Genomic DNA, 20,700 nt, shown 5'->3' with positions numbered 1-20,700 from the left:
GTATGTCTCTTCTCAGTAGCAGCTCCATCAGGTCCTGGATGCCATCTACCCAGGTTTTTCCATATGTGTTCCTTCCTGTTAGATTGAGGTCTTGTTGAGGAAAGACATTGCCTGTCTTATTTTTCTGTTTGTATTCCTAGTAAGTACTTAATAAATGCTTATTCATTCATGTCTATCTCTCACTCCCTCTGGGTAGGACTCCTGTGTTTGGATTTGTTTTGAAAGGTTGTTTTGATGAGACATTCTGAGAAGTACAGAAAGACTTGTGTGAACTGATACAGAATGAAGTTAACAACCAGAAGAACTAAATAATGATTACAATAATGGAAATGAAAAGAACGATGACATTAAAACTAAATACCAGATAGTTATAATGACTAATCTTGGCCCCAGGAAAGAGATGAGGAAAAACCACCTTCCTCCTTTTGTTGAAGAGGTTGAGGACTTATATTTTGCAGTTCCAGAGGAGAGAACTATGGGCATTATATAGAAATTATGGGCAGGCAGATACAGATATAGCTATGTATATGTGTATATATGTACCTGTAACATATACAGATACATAGTGTGTGTGACTTCCTAACAGTTAGATTTGTCCAGAAATGAAATGAACTGTCTGGGGGACGTAATGAGTGTGTATCATTGGCAAAACTCAAGGAAAATCTGGATGACTACTTGAAAGAGAAGAAGAGTCTGGTGCTTCAACTCATGAGATTCTTTATATGGGTATATATACATACATACATGTATGTTTTTTTCTGAAGTCAACAACCCTGAACATTTTCATATACAATGAACAGAAAAAGGGAGTTGCATAGGAAATCATGAATGACTCTCTACTACATCCAGCTTATCTCATTTTTTAAAAGAAAATAATAAAGTCAAACACGTTAATTTCAAAGCTACCCTGTTTGTCTGTGTCTCCCTTTGAATCTTCTTCTGAGCGTTACTTTGAAAGCTTCATTTATGCTCTTTTCTTTCTCTCTCTTTTGGGGTATCGATATTGGGATATCTTCCCTCCCCCTAAAAAAAGTTTTTAAGCCCTCACTTGTAATAAGTATAGTCAAGCCAAAAACAAAATTCCACACATATGTCCTATGACGTTCTGATACTTTGAAGAGGAGACCTTTGGTATAAATGCGTTTTTGACAGTGTGAATGATGTTATCACTTTTTTCTTGCACTTGGGAAGTAGATGCCACTAAGGATGGGGGCAAGGAGCAGAAAAGAGAAACTGGACTCACTGAAAGCTTACTTTGCCCTGATTGGCTTCATCTGTAGGAAGACAAATGGATGCACTAGGCAGAGTGCAAGGGATATATAATGCAAATATAGGTCTTTAAAGGGAATTTTGCTCAGGAGAAAGGACTTGAATAGAAGGGTATGAAACCCTTTCATATACCTAGGTGTCAGCGTTTGCTGTGAAAGTAAAAAATGTATTTCCCCAAAGGAAGAAGTTTTACTGTTCAATCCAGGCTCCCAGATGTTTGGGTTATGGAGGAATCACATCCCCTATCAGAGAGAGAAGAGGCAGTAAGAAACTTGGGAAAACCGGGCCCTGTTAAAGAATTCTGACTTCCATTTAGGAAGCAGTGCCTAACTTACTCTGTGGTCTGTATTCCACTGTGCCATACCTTTCAGATGTTGCTGTCTTGTTTCAATTAGAGGAAGATAGGACAATGAGAAGATTTACTGCATGCTTCTAATTAGATACTAACTGATACTTATTGACTATCTCAAAATCCCTTCCAGCCACAAAATTAAGTGATTCTGTGATATCAGCAAGGGATTAGGGTTTGGGAAGGATTTGGGGGAGGAGGGGAGGAGGGCTTTTTTTCGGTCTAGGATTGGCCCAGGCAACCTTAGCATTTATCAAACCTTAAGATTTTGGATGATTTGGGACCTTAATGCCCTTTATTTTGTAAGGTGCAATAGGTTCACATACTCTTAAAGTGAGATGTTAAAAGTCCAACCCCTTCAGTTTATAGGGGAGGTCCAGAGAGGTACATTGGCTTGAGCAATATCTCAGCACATAAAGAACAGTTAGTATTTGAACCCTGGTACCTTAATTCCTAATGCCCTGTTCTTTGCATTAGAACATAGTTACCTCCTTTATCTCCACTACTCCCTTCTGCTTTCTAGTATATATCAAAATGCCATCCTCTGGATAAAGGGTTTAGTCCAAGAAGGGACAGTCCAAGAAAAGGGTATAAGGAAGACTACAGATAAGGAAACAAAGGGCAAGGAAAAGAGGAGAGATCCATGTTGAGAGTAAGAAGCCCTTGAGGATCAGGGATTTTCCTTGAGAAAGAAGAAAGCAGTGAGTCAAGAATATGAAGTGGCCAAATTGAAAGTTCTCTGACATCTGGATTTGGGTTTTGTAATTGTTCATATCAAGTCAGATTTTTCCCCCCACTCTTACTAGACAATTTCATTCACTAGTCATTAAACAATTATTTGATTTAAGTAGCCATGCCATGCACTGGTCTAACTTCTAAGAGAAATAAAAAGACAAATCAGATATTATCCTTGCCCTTAAGGAATTTACAGTCTAGTTTGGGTGTTTGGGAACATATGTAAATAAATCAATCTAATGCAAATTACAATATAATGTTTAAGAGGACCGAAAAGTGCTAAGTGATTACTAATAAAGGAGATCATCCTTTTAGCTGTAAGGTCTGAGGTGTTATTTAGATGAATGGCATTGGAGTTAAACCTTAAATGTTGAGTAGGAGGATACTCTTGCTATAGGTAGCAGGATGAGGAAAAGCTCTAAGGTAGCAAAACCTGGCAGGGACACGTTAGTAATCCATTTGACTGGAGCATAAGAGTATGTGAGAGGAAATGCTATGAAATAAGGGGTTAGAGGTAAGTTGGAGCCCAGTTGTAGAGCCTTGAATGAATGGTAGGTTAAGGAGTTCAGATTTAATTAGGGTGACAATGAGAAACACACAAGCAGGTGTGTTTATCCCAGTGCACGGGGAAGATTATCCTAGTTTTAGTCATAGATATAGACCTGGAAGAGACCCTAGGCATTATCTAGAAGAACCTCCCCACCTTCCCCTCACCCCCATTTTACTGATGAACTGAGACCAAGAGAGCTTAAGTGATTTGCCCAGTTACACAGGTATTAAGTGTCAGAGGAGGGATTTAAACCCATGACTTCCTTCTCCCCATTTCCTACCTATAAGTCCTGCACTATACCATGGTGTTTATGTAGGAATAATAGGAATAGTTGATATAGCACTTTAAGGCATGCAGAGCATTTTTATATAGATTATTCCATCTGATCGCAACAACCCTGTAAAGTAAGTGCTCTTCTCTCCACTTTACAGATAAAGAAACTGGGGCTCAGAGAATTCAGTGAGTTGTCAAGGGTCACATAGGTCACAAGTATCTGAAGCCAAATTTGAATCCTGGTCTTTCTTACTCCAAATTCAGTTTCTTAATCAGTCATGTAGAAGAGGAGATTGTAAGTTCAGTAAACTATTTCACAGTCTAAGCAAGAGGTAACATAGTGAGGGCATGAATGAAGGCATGAATGAATGGGAATTTGTTCAGTGCCCTGCTATGTCCTCAGCACTAGAGATATAAATAGAAAAGGAAGACAGTCCCTTCTCTCAAGAGGTTCCCATTCTAATGTGGGAGACAATACCTTGAGGTTTTAGTTTCAAGTCAAATGGAAAGGTCCCATGGAGGTCTTAGGATGTGGCAAAGCAGACAGAGTGATTTATCTTCTTTAATGCCATTTCCAATAATACAGTCATCTGTTTCTAATGTTAGGCCATACACTAGTGCCAAGGATTTTAGTAAGAACTTTTTTCTGGCTCTTTGGTAGTTGTGGCTACAGCACCTGCAGGAGCAGTAGCCAGAGTGCAGTATCCAAGATAATGACTTTGAGGATTGGGCTGGAAGCAAGAATGGGGGGGGGGGGGGACACGGTAGTGCTGCCATTCCCAGGGCCCTTGAGCTTACCTGCCCTTTGGTAGCAGTTGGTCAGCAGTTGATATTGATGGTGTTGAAGAAGGTTGACCCTTTCTCCACAGTGATTTCTTTATTCAGTGATGCTTGAAACTAATATGGAAGGGTTAATTTCAAGAATTTCCAGACACAATTGATAGGATTTGTTAACTGAGTATATTTGGAGAGGAGTCAGAATCATTATATAGCACCACACAAAACACAAAGCGCTACATAAATGGTTTGTCATTGTGCCTATTTAAATATATGTGTGTCCCTCTTCATGTTGGAGCAGAAGAGCTGAGTCATATATGTGGGGGTGAGTGATAGAGATTTTGTAAAGGGAGTTAAGTTTTTGAACTTCAAAGAAGAGACAAACATAAACATGAGTTGTTTTGTTGTTGTTGTTAGTACTGCATAGAGACCTTAAGACCTTTTTAAGAGTTTAAAAACAAACAAAATACCAACCAATCCCAGTTTGGGACCTCAGCAGGGATAGCTCCAGTTCAGACCATACCAAATAGAATGGAAAAGGTGGAAGAGAGGACAGAGGCTTGGGTAATCTTGGGCCCATTAATGCATTAGGGTCTAAGGGAAAGCATTGTCTGAAGCTGCTAGAAGTAGCCATCAGAAGAGCTAATGTATACCCTGACTTGATTCATTCATTCAATTCAACAACCATTTATTAAATGTCTATTGTAAGGCACTGGGGGTACAGAGATTAACATATAACACAATGCCTGCCTGCCTTGAATAGGTCAAGGGACTGATGTGTTGTGTCTTCCAGAAGACACAACATGTACCCACATATGTGATCACATCAATAATGGGAGCTGGACAAAATGCTTTAAGTAATGTTGAGGAAGGGGAACGTTTTCCCTTGAGGGAATCCAGGAAGCTTCATGGAAGGTGGCACCCATGAATGTTACAGAGGCCGGAGGGGTTCAGATCAAACTCAGGGAATAAATTTCACAGGAAAGTAGAACGTCTGAAGGAAAAGTACCAGATAATGACTTTGACAATTTGAGTTGGAGCAGAATTGTGCAGGGCCCGAAATGCCAAAAATAAAACCAGTGCAGGATTTTGAGCAGGGGTGTCATGGTCAGAACTGTGCAATAGGATAGTGCATACTTTTGCAGTGGTATGAAGGATGTTCTGGAGAGGAGCAAAATCAGCAGCAGGGAAACCAGTTAGGAGGCAATAATCGTAGTAAAAGTCAAGAGGAGATAAAAATCCAGAACTGGGGTCATAGTTCTGTTGGTGGAGAGCAGGGTATGAATGGATGGATGGACAGATGGATAGATGGGTAAATAGATACATGAATAGATAGAGACAGAGAGAAAAAGAAAGATATTGCTAAAGATCTTGTAGAGGTATAATCAACTAGGACTGACAACTGTTTAGATATGTTTTTGATCTACAAGTGCCCAAATTCAGGGTTTGTTCATTTGAGCTAATTTGCTAAGTCCTGAGCAAATGTCACTTGATATTGAATGACAAAACTGGAAAAGATCTCTAAAAGTCATCTGGTCCCAATCCCTGACTCAAACCATAATCATACTTAATCCATTCACCTTAAGGTGATTGGCCTTCTCAATATTAAAAAGATCTCCAAGGGAGAAAATTCCATAATCTTAGTAGCTGAGGAAAATAGATCATGTCAAGATATGGAGGAGTGGGAACCAAGAGATTGAGGCTATGACTTCACATATTTTTATCTTCAGCAGAATACCAACTGGGCAAGGAACAACCCTCATGAACAATCAAGTTGTGCGATCAGAATTTTTTAATCTTATTACATTAAATAATACTGTATCCTCTTGCGGTGACCTGAGGGGTCAATATGATTGGAAGGGAAAATCTGCTTGCCAGTAATCTAATTTGTCTTAATGTTTCTTTCTAGGGAATAGTAATTAGAGGGTAGGGATTATACTGGGTTACTTTAAAAAAAGCTCGTGCTGTGTGTAGCTTAAAAGATTTTTTTCTTAAATTCTGATGATTATAAGGAGGGTGGTGTGATATAGCTGGAAAAAGCCCTGAAATACGGCCAGCTATGTAACTTGGTACACATCACTCAACCTCTCTGCAGCCCAGCTTTCTTACCCATAAAAATCTTTGTTCTTAAAATATATTAGCTTTGTGACCCAGCCACATCAACCTCTTTGAGCCTCAGTTTCCTCATCTGTAAAATGAAGCTATTCTTGCACTACCTCACTGGATCATTGTGAGGAAAGCAGCTTGTAAAGTGGTGAAAACTATAAATTATGAAAGAATTCTAATCTCTAAGGTGGGGGAATAAGTGATTGTGAGAAAGTCCTTTCCAACTCTGACATTATGTGATTGTGATTTGTAATGTGCCTCATCATTGCAGGAATATCACATTGCCTAAATGATGATCAGTAAAGCCAATTCAATAGTTTTCTAATAGAAGAGCATACCTCACCCTAGTCTTAGAGAGAGAGAAGAGAGTGCAGAGTGAGTGCCTTTTTTTCTTTTTAAAATCTTATTTTTACTGATATCTGTTGTTTTTGTATTGATTTCATTTCTGAATATATCCCTCCCTTTCCTCCTTACCTAGTGAGCCATCTCTTGTAACAAAGAATTTAAAAGAAAAGGTAAAAAAGCATCTTAGTAAAACTGACCAGTACATCCACCAGAACTGGCAATATATAGCAACATTCCATAGTGTTGTTAACTTTTCTGTGCGTCCCTATGGCGGTCTGGTGAAGCCCATTTGGACCCTTTCTCAGAATAATGTTTTTAAGTGCGTAAGATAAAATACAAATCATTGTCAAAAAAAAAAAACAACAAAAACAAAAATTATATTGAAATCATTATTTAAAACAAATTTTTAAAATGCATAGGTTTCAGGTTAAGGTCTGTTGGCATATGTCGTTTTCCTGGTTCTGTTTACTTACTGGTAGTAAAAAAGTCCTTATTGGCCCTTCTGGCCCTTCCCTATCCTCCTGATAGATTCTGGTGCATGCTCTTAAGAGAGCTGGAGGTTCAGGCTTGAGATGAGAAAGAGCTCCCTGCTTCCCCCTTGAGGGCATTGGTGAGTATAGGCACCTCATTCCTCAGATTTCCCTAGAGCCTCTCTGGGTACCTAAGATTTCAGACTGTCCCAATTACTGTGTCATGGATGGCAGCTCTTCATCAGCTAAGTCATGCAGAGGTGAGAAGCAGAACTAAAGACTGTGTACATGAGCCTTCCTGAAGCTTACAAGGTGTAGTTTGTAAGGACGGTATCTCAAGTCATCTAGAGGTGGTTTGGTTGACCCTCTGTCCTAGAGCACCACCAAACCCAACCTGTTCTTTCACAGGTATTTGCTAATACCTTTTGTTATTTCCCCTCCTGGTATTTCCTGAATGGTTTGGAAATTTTAAGTTGAAGAGAATGCAGAGAAGAAAAGTGTGGGCTGAGGGGGAGAATGTTTTGGTCATGGCATTAAATGCTGTAATTTAAGTACAAATAGAAATTTAAAATGACATTCTCCATGTTTCAAATGGAAGACTCTTGTGGGATGCTGTAAAGAGTGCTGGTCTTTGAATCCAGGCCTTGGCCCTCTGTCATTTCTTAACTGTGTGACCCTGGGGTCATATAGTATCTCTCTGAGTCTGTTTCTTCATTTGAAAAAAATGATAATAGTAAAATACTTGTTCTCCCTACCCACCAGAACCTACTGTGCAGATCAAATAAAATAATATATATAAATCACACTATAAACCACTTCTCTGTGTTAATGTCAGCTATCATGATAATTATCATATCTATTATTTGATCTATTTCAAATCCAAAAATCTAAATGGGGAAAGGGGTAGCAGTTGTGTATTTTGATCCTGCTTACTAGACAGTATTTGAGTGAACTCTTTATAAAAAAACAACTTAGAAACCTGGAGTCCATGAACTTTTTTTCTAATTTGATAACTATATTGAAATATAATTGGTTTTCTTTGTAATACTTCATATTTTACTTTATGCATTTGAGAACTTTGTTCTGAGAAGGGGTCCATTGACTGCACCAGACTGCCAAAAGGGTCCATGACACCCAAAAGTTTAAGGACCCCTGTCTTAGATGTTCCTCTAATTCTGTTCTTAAGGTGGAAATGTTGGGGAGAAGTAAATAACTTTCATGTTGGTGTCCTTCTGGGCTCTGACACTATTCTCAGTTGTCACTGAGCAGTAGGGGTTGGGAAAGGAATAAGTGTGGTTCCATTTGTTATTGTTCCATGGACTTTCCTGGAGTAGAGGCAATTCCTCTGGGTTTATTGTTGACAAAACTATGGGCTTCCCCCCTGTTCTTCCTCTCTCTTAACCTTCCCACTTCCCCTTGACCTAGAATACTCCGGATCTAGTTCACTCTGTCCTTTGGTCATATTTAAAAGGGAATTTTAAAATAAAATACCTGACATTCATGTCATGCATTAAAGTTTGAGAAACAAATCTGCATTCTCTTTTTTTGGGCTTTGCAATAACTGTGAGGTGTGTGCTGTGGTCACTCATCCCCATTTTATGAATGAAAAAACTGAGGCAAACAGAGGTCAAGTGACTTGCCTAAGGATTTGAATCTAGACCTTCTAGTCTCCAGGTCCAGAGCAGTTGTTTCGGTATAGTGAAGAGATCTAGGTGTTTTGTAAGTAAGTCTTTGGTTTGAATCCTGCTTCAGACACTTACTAACAGTTGTGATCCTGCACAAGTCATCTGACCTCTCAGACTCAATTTCCTCATCTGTAGGATAAAAATAATAATAGCTTCTACCTCAAAGCCTTGTGAGGGTTTAATGATGTTGTAATACATAAAATGCTTTCCAAACCTTAAAGGGATATATAAATGCTAGTGAGAAGGAGGAGGAGGAACTCTTGCTGCCTCTGGAAAATAAGGATTTCTCATTACAGTGAATATAACAAAAGCAGGCATTTACACTCTTCTTTAAGGTTTACAAATAGTTTTATATACCTTATTTCAAGGGAACTTCCCAATAAATAACCCTGTAAAGTAGGGACTACAGTCACTATTATCTCCATTTGTGTTCCATCTGGAACTGTAGTCTTATTAGAACAGGAGCTCCATGCTGAGGAAATCTTCTCTGCCAGTGAAAACTATTGAAACGACTGGCCCAAGGTCACACAGTAAGAGGCAGAGACAGAATTCAGAATCAAGATGTTCCTGTTTCCACATTTAGTATGGTTTCCACTGCTTCTATATTTAGTAGTCTCTGCTACACCAAACTGCCTGACATCACCTCTTACAATTAAAGAAAGATCCAGTCCATCCCACCACATGCATGTACACACAATCAGACATCATCTCAAATCCTGGCCATTTCAGCTCTCATTTCCTCTCCTGAACACCGACTGCTTTGACTGCAAAGTCAAGTGATTCAACTGTGCAGGAACACTTTAAACCTGTTAGCCATGACCCTGTTTGCCCACCTTAACAACCAAGCAGTGTGGAGCAACAGCTTGGGGAACAGAGCTAGAATCCACAAATAGGCAAAACAGGTTTTTAACCTCTCTCTGCAACGTTCAGGAATGCCTCTTCCTATCTGTGCACCATGCTTTCCAAATCTCTGTTCACCTGTGACACTCAAGAGTTCATCTGAAATACACACACTGAATCCTCGGGAGGAGAGTGCAGTTGCCAACCAGATGTGGGAGTTGGGGATGGGGGTGTTAATGAGAGGCCCAAGTTATCACTGTCTATAGCATTCTCACTCTCCATCCTCAGCTGAAAAGGTTTTCTTTCCCAGCTTTGTTAACAAATAACTCTGACATTGTCAGTCCTGATAACAGATTGCATGTCACCATGTTAAGAGGCATATTGTTTAAATCACTCTTTGAAAAGGAACTTGTGTAAAAGAGAGGTGTAGGGATTAAGAGTAGGGAGAGAGGAAAAGAAGTCTATGTGGATGTTTGTATGGGTGTGAGACAGAAACAGCCAGACAGACAAAGAGGAGAGACAGACAGAGACAGAGAGGGGTCAGACAGAGACAGAGAGAGAAAAACAGAGAGAGAGATCGCATCAGCCAAATACTGTTTCCCAGTAAAAGTGCCCCTGGGAATGTAGACCAAAATTAAAACCAATCAAACAAAACAAAGCCATCATTTGGGAGGTATTTGGTAGCAACTACTCTGATTCTTTCTCTTAAAACCAGGAGAGGGAGCACTAGTTCTTAAGTCACTGCTAAGAGTGATGATGGGGCTTGAGGGGAAAGCCCTCCCTCTCTGTGCCATCAGCCACGCTATCCAGAATTCAGATCCATAAAGGAATTCCTCCAAAGGAGAGCTCCCTGGGATTTGGTTTGCTGCTGGTTGGTTAGTTTGGGTTTGGTTACTAAATGCTGAATTGGGGGATTTTTGTCTAGGGCGAGTCATAGGAAAGGCCATTGAGTAGCCACTGACCAGATTGTTTTCTGATGATTAAAACTCTGATTTTTTAAGAAAACTGAAGGACAGACAGGTTGCTTGGAGCTACTCATAGGGAGGTTATCAAGCTGCCAGGATCCCTTACCAGTTTTCATGTAGGGCAGTTCCACCCTCATCCAAGGGACCCAACTTTTTCTCCAAAGAATGTCACAAAAGAATGCTGCTCAGGCCCCTGATGTGCATGTGTCTCTGCACCTTTCCAGGTGGTGTCTCCCCACTGTGTGAAGCATCCAGGGGTGGCTACGACACGTGGGTTATATAAGCATAAGAGCAGAGATGGAGGAGATGAGGAGAGCAGCAGTGCTCAGGGACAAGTTGCATTGGAACAATTGAGGAGACTTTGGAATAGGGTTATTAATGATGGGCTGCTTCAAAGCTGGGCTGGGCTGAATGGTCCAGGAACCATTCCAGCAGCTCCACGAAGAGAATGGCTCAGCACCCTGTTGTCTCCTTCCCCTGCTGCGGTAAATTTGAATCAGGCCTCTAGTTCCTCCCCCCCTCTTTTGCTTCAGTTGAAAGCAGGGGGAGGAGGAGGAGGAGGAGGAGGCGGCAAAGGGAGAAATTTTGTTACTTTTTCTCCCCAGGCTTCCTATGGCTTTATAGTTAGTGCCGGCTCCCTGGGTTAGTTAGTTGGTTACCTCCTGGCAGCTGGTGGGTGAGGACGCTGCCTGTGTGCTTGGGAGAGGAGGCCTGGAGCTACCAGCTCTTTGTAAGTATAACCTCCAGGCCCTGGCCCCACCATCCCATCCCCCCATCCTAGTGTTTTGGAACTAGTTAGGGTTTGGGACTTGAATGGAGGAGGGTTGGAGCTTGGGGAGGGGGCAGGGAGGAATATGGGATTTTTGACCCCCTTGGCAAATGTGGAAATTATGAAGAATTTTCCTAAACCCTAGACCCAAGGGAGGTTAAAAGATAATTGCAGGGAAAGGAAAACAGGGGATTTACTCAAGTGGACAAAGAGCTCCCCTCAGGAACTTCACTGCCTCTTTTAAAGATTTGCTTTGACTATAGAGAATGGATAGTGAACCATGTGTCTGGGCCCATTTCCCAACATGTGCCTAAAAGACATTAACCCTTTGAGGTGAATCGAAGGGGGCTAGATTATGAAACTAGAGTTGTGCCATGGCTAGCAAGTCTTCCATTCCAAGTTGCAAACACTCATGTGCTAGCATTCTGAGGGAAACTGAGCTGCAGAGAAGATCCATGATTTGGGGCATCTGCTCAGTGCTGGTATTTTAAGATTCAAGACTTCCAGTCTTCCCAGCCTTAATAAACCTAGGGTTTGGTTCTAATGATACCCATTCCTTCCCCTCCTCTTCCCTCCTCTCCATCTCCAAAACATACACACACACACACACACACAATTCTGTGCTGTAACCCCACATGGGAATCTAGGTACTTTCTGATTAAGGTCTTTCTGGTCCCTCTCTCCTTGATGAAAGAAAGAAAAGAAAGCTTTGGCACCACCTTAACCTGTGTATTGCCAATTCTATGTATCTTCCATCAGATATGTGGCCTCTAGGGTATGAAGCCACACAAAGATCCCAGGTAAAATGTGGGAATTTTATCAGATCCTTTGATTCATCCTCCTCCAGTGTTACAGTGAAACTGTTCAATTATCCCAGGAATTAGCAGTGCTACTTCGTGCCTTCAGGCCCCAGAAATCAATACACTCAAGCAATTTTAAAATAAGCTCTCCCTCTCCCCCCCTCCCCCATCCATTTTCTGACTATAAAAACAGAAGATACAAAATAAGTATTCTCATTTATAGGGGAGGTGCTATAAAGTTGTCAAAAAGCTTTCCTTATAAACTTGTAAGTTTAATGTAAGTATATCCCCATTTCACAGATAATGAAAGGAGGCTTTGAAAGGTTAAGTGACTGACCACAGTCACATGGCTAATAAGTGTCTGTGGTGAGATTCAAACCCAGGTTTCTTGACTCCAGGGCCAGCATCCTAGATACTACCCCACTGTGCCTTACCCTTTCATGCTCATGGGTATTTTCCGTAGGGTTTAGTTATTCTAAATACAGTGCTCCTCAGTCCTGCTGATAGTGGAATATAAAACTGATATGAAGACCCAACTGGCAATATGATGCCTGACCTCCCTTCTACAACCTTTTTTTATTTTGTGATACGGCATTGGTCTGAGACAGGTGTCTTGTGGGTATGTTTTTGTAGCCTCCCTCAAAAGATATTCTCTGTCTCACCAGCATATACTCTATTGCTGCTGCCTTCTCCAAGGGCTTTGTATCTCAAGCTTCCTGTTCTATTTTGAAAACTTGTAGCAGAGATACATGCCTTGGCAGATACAGAGACAATTTGAATTGCAAACATCTGACCTGAATATTTGGCGTGCAATTAGCAACTTGGTTCACCAAAAGTGGAAGGTAGTTAATCAACTTGGCCCCAGCCATTCTTCACTACTCCAAGGGTGTCTACATTTCCAGCTTCTGCCATCCCTAGGGGTCAGGTCCTAACATACAGAATTAGTGCTTGGAGTTGTTTACCTTTGCCTCAGAGCGATTGAAGTATTATAGCATATTAGTAGTATAGTGTATTAGTGAAATATTAAGTATATTAGTAGGGAGAAGCTGATGCATCACACTCTATCTGTAGCTTTTACTGACTTCTTCCCCGTTGCAGCATATGGTGCCAGCCTGTGGGCAGCCCACACTGAGATAAATTCCTAAAGGCAGAAGTATCCCTTTCCCACTGGTATAGTTACCAGAGCAAAAAAACAGTATCTTAACAATAGTTTTGAGCCTTCTTCAACACTGACCGTCCAAAAGATGAAGAAGGGTGAGGCAGTTAGATAATACAGTGCATGTCAGGAAGACCTGAGTTCAAAATATCCTCAAACACTTACTCTCCGTTACTGTCCTCATTTGTAAAATGGAGATAATAATAGTACCTGCCTCACAGGGTGGTTGGGAAAATCAAACGAGTTAGCCATATGTAAAGTGCAGTGTAAACTTTAAATTTAAAGCATTCAGGGGTGGCTAGGTGGCACAGCGAGTAAAAGCGCCAGCTCCGGAGTCAGGAGGACCTGAGTTCGGTTCTGGCCTCAGACACTTAACACCCACCCAAAAAAACTAGCCATGTAACCTTGGGCAAGTTACTTAACCCCAATTGCCCTCCAAAAAGGCAAAAAAAAAATTTTTTAAGCACTGTATTAATGCTAGCTATTCTTGTTATGTGATGTTAGGGTTTCCCTGTGATCATAAATTTAGAGTTGCAAGAAGCTTTAGAAGCCAGCTGGTCCAACCCATCATTTTACAGATGAACAAACAGCCCCACAGAGGTGCTGATTTGCCCAAAGTAACACAGTATTTGGTGTCCTACCTTTGGGTAGGATTTGAACCCAGTTCTGATTCTATATCCAGGGATCTCTCCCACTGTACTATGGTGCCTGCCAGTGGTATACAAGAACTCAGAATTTGGGGGGCGGCTAGGTGGCGCAGCAAATAGAGCACTGGCCCTGGAGTCAGGAGGACCTGAGTTCAAATCCGGCCTTAGACACTTAACACAAAAACTAGCCATGTGACCTTGGGCAAGTCAGTTAACCCCAACTGCCCTCCAAAACCCAAAAAAAAAAAAAAAAAAAAAAAAAAAAAAAGAACTCAGAATTTGGAAAACTGGTTTCTATACAAGTGTGAATTCGTCTTCTAGTGTATATGGGTATCAAAAGGACTGAAACTCTAAATCAGACTTATTAGCAAACAAAGTAACCTAAGAATAACCAAGTACTTACTGATCATAGGTGATTGAATCCTAGAACTAGAAGGAACCCTAGAGATCATGTAAAAAAAAAAAAACCACCTCCTTTGAGCAATATGACAATAGAAGCCCAGAGAGCTAGAGTGACTTCCCTAAAGTAAGCAGAAGTGTCAGAGCCGAGAACCTCGAATTCTTAGTTCACTCTAACAGGCTGCTTCCACCCAAAGGAATTTGGAGGAGGTTTTTGCTAGTTGTTTTTTGTGTATTCTGGGTTGGGTCTAGTTTGTTGTTGTTTTTTTAACAGACTGGGATGTAAATTAGGATAGATCATTTGAAAGCAATGTTCCCAGCAAAGGTCTAACAAAGAACTTTGGTCCTGATTCTGTGTTCCTCTCCAAATTCCCCTCCAATTGCTCTTAAAGGTGCTTAATCAGATTAACTGTTTTAATACTACCTGAAGTTTCAAGTAGAATTAAAGGATAGGGGTAGAACGAGGGCAGGTCTGTTCCCACAGAGCCATTAGACATCACACATTGACCTGAGCCTTTCGCATTTCTTTGGAATGGGGAGAAGCAGTAGCTTTCACCCATAGAAAGTAGCTTGGCATCATGGGAATTTGCCCAACCAACACTGTGGAGGTTGCCCAACTCCTGAGATCAGTCAGTGAGAAGATGAAATCTACACAAGCATCCATTCTACCACCTACACCCTTTTACTGGGTTTTTCCTTAAAGCTATGAAGTATAACTATAGACATGGCCCAGTGGGATTTTAAATGAATTAATGAAGATATGATTATTTCTTCTTTTTTTTATATCCTTTCTACTCATCTGATATCTTTGATTGTTCCAGTTCCCCCTTTCATGACTGAAAAGCAGACTTTATTTGGCATATAGATAGGCTGGATTAAGGCAGGGAAGTCTGCCTTAAGGAAGTCTGCCTAACCACCTAAGGCAATCACACCGAGCATATGAAACTAGGTTGTGGACCTTGAGCTGGACCTGGAATCAGGAAGTTCACATCTAAACAGCCTTAGATATTTACTAACTATGTGAACTTGAGCAAGTCACTTAACCTCTGTCTGCCTTAATTTCTTCATCTGCAAAATGAGGATAATAATAATAGCACCTTGTTGTTCAGTCATGTTTGACTCTTTGTGACCCCTAGGACCATACTGTCCATGAGGTTTTCTTGGCAAAAATACTGGAGTGGTTTGCCATTTCCTTCTCCAGTAGATTAAAGCAAACAGATGTTAAGTGACTTGCCCAGGATCACACAACTAGCAAGTATCTGAGGCCAAATTTGAACTCAGATCTTCCTGACTCAAAGTCCAGCACTCTATACACTGAGCCACCTAACTGCCTCCTATAATAGATAGCGCTGCCTCCCAGGTTCAGTGTGAGGATCAAATGAGATATTTATAAAGTGCTTTGCAAATCATAAAGCATTATAAAAATGATTTTCATGCTATCTATAATTTGTAATAATTGTATCACATTTTATATCATATATATGTTATAATAATTATATTTATAATTTAAGCTATTTATAATTCTTATTGTCTCTCTTCTTCTTTCTCTTTCCCTCCCTTTCCTACTACCTTGATTTCTTCCTCTGTCTTCCTCCTTGTTTGAGCTCTCTGACCTGCCAATAGTGACCATCTCTCTGATGGCCATCAGAGAGGAATAGCTAAGGTGTGAGAACCCAGTCACTTATGGATCCATTGTACCTGTGGAGGAAGAAAAAGGAGGATTAGCCAGAATAAGAAATATCTGAGGGGCGGGTAGGTGGCACAGTAAATAGAGCACTGGCCCTGGAGTCAGGAGGACCTGAGTTCAAATCTGGCCTCAGACACTTGACACACTTACTAGCCATGTGTCTTTGGGCAAGTCACTTAACCCCAATTGCCCTCCAAAAAGAAAAAAAAAAATCTGAGGCCCCAGCAAGTAAGCTCTTTGAGGACCCATGAAAGAAATGGATTTACATTCATACACACATACACCACCTCGAGGGTAATGAGGGCTTTTCTCTTCAGGGAAAATGGAGAGTGCAACTAAAGGGCCATTTGCAAGAAACCTTTCAGGTGACCATCAATTTTAAGCCTCTAGTTAGGGCTTTTTACATTTTCCACTACAAAACAAGGACACAAGGTTGATCTTTACTGCTGTTCAGATCAGACTCTTTTCACATTTATGAGTAAATGTATATCTGTACTATGCATTAGGCTTTCCGTGAAATGCTAAGAAGAATTCCTGGAGTTTCAGGTGTATACATGTAAGAAAGAGAGCATCTGTGTCCGTTTTTAGCAGTGTCAAGATTTGCTGTTTGGACATCTATTTACTTCTCTTCCTTTAGTACCCCAAGATAGAATGTCACAATGTGCAGAGGAAAGAGCACTAGATTTAGCATCAGAGGACCTATTTTCCAATCCTTGCTATTTCACTCATGATTTGTGTGGCTGTGGGCAAGTCATTTCACCACACTGAATGCTCAGTTTTCTAGGATTCAGCTAAGTGACATTGAAGGTTCCCTTGAGCCCTAAATTGATGATCTAGTCAATCAGTTGAATATGTGGCCCACACTGTGCTGGGCACTGGGGACACAAAGCCAGAAAAGTGGTTTCTTTAATGTGGGTAATCCTGTGTTTTATTGTATGTATTTAAAGATGTTATTCTGAAAAGAGGTCCATAGCTTCACCAGACTGCTAAAGGGACACACACACACACACACACACACACACACACACACGCCTTGATTTAGTGGGAAGTCTTTGTGAACTTAGCTAGGTGGGTTCTCACCCAGTTATTTCTTGGCCAGCCACCCACCCTATACTCACAGCTTGGTAGGATCTGCTCAAGTTTGCATTTTGCTGATACTCTCTCAGACCTCAGAGTCTCCACCATGCCGCACACAGGCATCAAAATAGGACATTAGGTCTTTTTTCTGCCCTAGTTAAAAGATAGATAGCACATAACTTCCTTTTCCTTGACAGCTATTTAATCAACCAGTAAGCATTTATTAAATACCTCTTTGTGAGAGACTGAGCAGTGGTGATACCAAGATGAAAATGAAACAGTTTCTGCCCTCCCAACACTTACATTCTATATTGGTAACATTTTTTACTTGATTTGGTAACTAAAGCCATGCAAGGGCCTGATGGTGGGGAAGTAGAATAGAGAGTGGCATGACTCAAGGGGAAATGAAGAGCATTGAGTTCTAAGGTACCATATCTGCTGTCATGGTGATGGAGTTGGTTGTATTGTATGGGCTTCTGGGTACAATTACTGCAGCAACTCTAGGTATCTGAACTGTATAATAAGACTTCATTAATATATATGAACCTCTCTATAATATTGTTGTGGTCTAGGTCGAGTGAAGACCCATAGGCAAAGTTATCTTTGAGTAACAAGGTTTAAAAATTATCAATTAAATGATTATTAAATTGTTAATGAAATAATTAGCAAAGGTTAATTGAGTAACAAACAGCCCTTAGCTGTGATCTAGGCCCTATACCTAGTTCTAAAATATACAGCACCTAAATGGATAGTGCTTGAAACTGTATTCTTGGCCAAAGTTGTTTTATTAAGTAGCCCCCAATGTAGTCATTTAGAATGGTGTCATTGTTTTACATTTGAAGTGAAGTGAGCTAGCCTGTCTAAAGATGAAGCCAGAGTTTCAACACTTGAAGCACCAGCACCTGAAAGTAGTACAAAATGTGCCTGGGGCGAGCAGCATAAAACATGCCGGTAGATACTGCTAGGGAGATAAAGACAGTCAATACTAGGAAGCTAGGGAAAACATTCTCCCAAGATACAGACCCTGGCAAACCACTGGGTAATTCCCAATTCTTACCTAATTTTTCTTGTTAACTAGGTGTTAATCTCAGCTGTTTCTATGTTACTGAAGGAATGCAAGTATTATTAGCATCCTATAAATTTTTTCATCCTGGGCCAAAGCCTCGTTTGCCTTTTCCTTGTTGTGGCTCTAGATATGACCCAAAATTAAATGGATGGGTTAACTGTGGTGTAATTATGATACACCCTGCATAAATGTTTTCACCTAACTCTCACATCAGAGTATACCTGAAGTGAATCCAGCCACTCCTTGGGAAACATAAAGATCCCAGGAAATTCTACTGTAGTGCCATGGATAATTAACCAGGGCAACTGAGATATTTGCATTTAAGGAAGGTTACCCCAGAGGTCACAAAGCCTGAGTCTACTTCCAGGACTCCAAATGTATTAGCCAGGTGTTCTCTGGACAGTTATAACTTCTGGGCTCTTCCATTTTCCCTGAGGAAGTGGAAGGATGCCTGCACGCTCTAGCACCTAAGTGCTTAGAAGGGCACAGCTGGCATTGAACATTCTCTTAACTGATAGTAGCAGCAAATTGTGGAAGCAATCGGTGTCATGGCAGGGAGAAAGAATGCAGGGGTATCCTGAGGAAGAGATGGCCTTAGGAAAGAATGGCTGGCACGGTAAATGAAGTACTGCTCACCCCTCTCTGAATTATAGAAGGCCTTTGGCTAACCTTTCCCCGGCTGGTCATTCGTCACCTGCTCTGCAGTTGTACTGGCTGCAGTAAAAGCAAGTAATGGTTTGAAACGCTTCAGGCTCTGCCTCATTTTAATTGAAGCATTTTATTTAATTTATGTTTAGTAAAGAGACATGAACCCTAGTCATTCCCAGAGCAGGAGAGCCGCGCACCAAAGGATCTTGGCAGGGCCCTGTGCTACCTACAGCCATGCAGCTCATTACTAATGCCACGTGCTCAGCCCACATGCAGTGCACCCATTTGCATAACCCAGTGATTAGACTTGCTGCCTAGCCACTGAGCTGGGCTTTCATGCAGGAAATCCTGCTTCATTTAGAGCACTTCTTCCTGGAATTTTGAATGGGATCTACCAAGGCCCTAAATGGTCCTTAGCCATATCGTGTACAAGTGAGAACAATAGAGAACAATTCTGACCCTCTGACACCAGAACAGGCTTCCCAGGTTCATAAATTAAAATCAGAGAAAAAAAATTAATCCCTTCACACCCGATACCAAGGCAATGGTCTTTTGCTTCTGGCTCACACTCTTAATATTATTTTGATTATCACTAATGATCATAACAATTATGGGTGTCATGCAGATCTGTTTTATTGTTCTTCCCTTCCTGTAGCCTGGCTGCCAGGGTCCCCTGCTGGCCCTAGCAGAGGGTCATGGATGAAGTATATGCTTTTTGTCACAGCCTGCCCCTCTAGGTAGAGATGTACCAGCCCTCAGCCAGTGAATATCATGGCATAGAAACACTCCTGTGAAACCTTGGTGACACAAAGGCCACAGCATCCCGTCCTGCCCCCACTATTCCCTAGGGGTGAACAATTAAGACACATGAATGCTTGCTTTAAAGAAACCCAGGTGAAAGACACTCACAGGGGCCCCAGCCTGCTGGGTCCTTGCTACTACAACCCCACCTACAGACCTTTCCAGGCTTCTTCCTCTGTCTTCATGCCTAGCGCAACAATAGCCACTCCTCCAAGAAATGTGGCCGTTCCCTGGCTCTGCCCCAAGTAGCACACAGCATTAGAGGAAAGAGCAGAAACAATCAGCTGGCCTCACAATGGCTACAGTTCAAAGCCAGGCACAGTGTGAGCTTCCTCAGTTTCCAGATCATTCCCCACCTTGTGAATTCTCCCTTGTGACACTATGCCCCCAAAGCTTCCTGCTCTAATGACAGTTACTTTTTTCCAAAAGATTTGTCATTCCTATTGGCATATTTTTCCTCGCAATGTCAATCAACAGGCATTTCTTAAACGCATGTGGTGCACCAGGCATGTACGAGGCACTGGGGACACAGAGACCACAGTAAACCAGTCTCTGCCCTCTAGAAGCCTGGGTCCTATTGGCATTAACAGTTCTGAATAGGGAGGGTATGTGGGTGTGTACATACATATATATGTATGTGCCTAGACACACATATTTGTACACATACCTGTATATATGCACACATGTGTCTGGTATATCTTATATACTTGTTATATAGGTATATATAGTAGGATATATTGATATAGATGTAATTATATTACATAGTATAATTACATATATTATCCCTGTAATGTATACCAGGTATATTTACAAGATACATAGATATGTCTATACCTATACATAAATGTATATAGATGGGTTTTCTATATATGCATAAACATATGAAGTACATACACACACACACACACACACACATTCACCAAATAGAAAGCCTGAAATGCAAAGATAGACTTGACCACCTAAAACCTGGTCTCCTGATCCCCAATCCAGTTCTCCAACTCTTCAGTCCACAAACTTTTCTGATGGGTGCAAAATCCCTTGTGAATGACCTGTGCTTCCCATTCCTGTTTGCCAGCACATTCCCTTGGAGCAGCCACCCTTTGACTTACTGTACTGTGCAACAAAAGGCCCACTAGTAGAGAAGAAAATAGGGAAAGAGGAACCAGCAACTGAGAATCAATGTGTCCTTCAATGAGATACTCTGTACCCTTCTTCTTCCTCCCTCCTTCCCTGTATGGGAGGCTTGGGGGGTAGAATGGGAGGTGGGATAGGTGAGTGGGGGGAGG

The 20,700-nt window shown here is 41.2% G+C and overlaps 1 protein-coding gene across 7 annotated transcripts in view; it reads left to right on the top strand.

Moving 5' to 3' along the window:
* The window catches only part of ATXN7L1 (ataxin 7 like 1), a 271,611-nt gene that overhangs the window by 150,535 nt on the left and 100,376 nt on the right, over positions 1-20,700 (top strand). The gene's annotated exons all lie outside the window — the stretch shown is intronic.

The sequence above is a fragment of the Petaurus breviceps genome, unplaced genomic scaffold (assembly GCF_028583685.1).
Source record: "Petaurus breviceps papuanus isolate PSGF00001 unplaced genomic scaffold, PetGlider_PUasm1.0 84, whole genome shotgun sequence".
Lineage (NCBI taxonomy): Eukaryota > Metazoa > Chordata > Mammalia > Diprotodontia > Petauridae > Petaurus > Petaurus breviceps.
The sequence above is the reverse complement of the archived record's forward strand: the minus strand, read 5'-3'. Positions and strand labels throughout refer to the sequence as shown.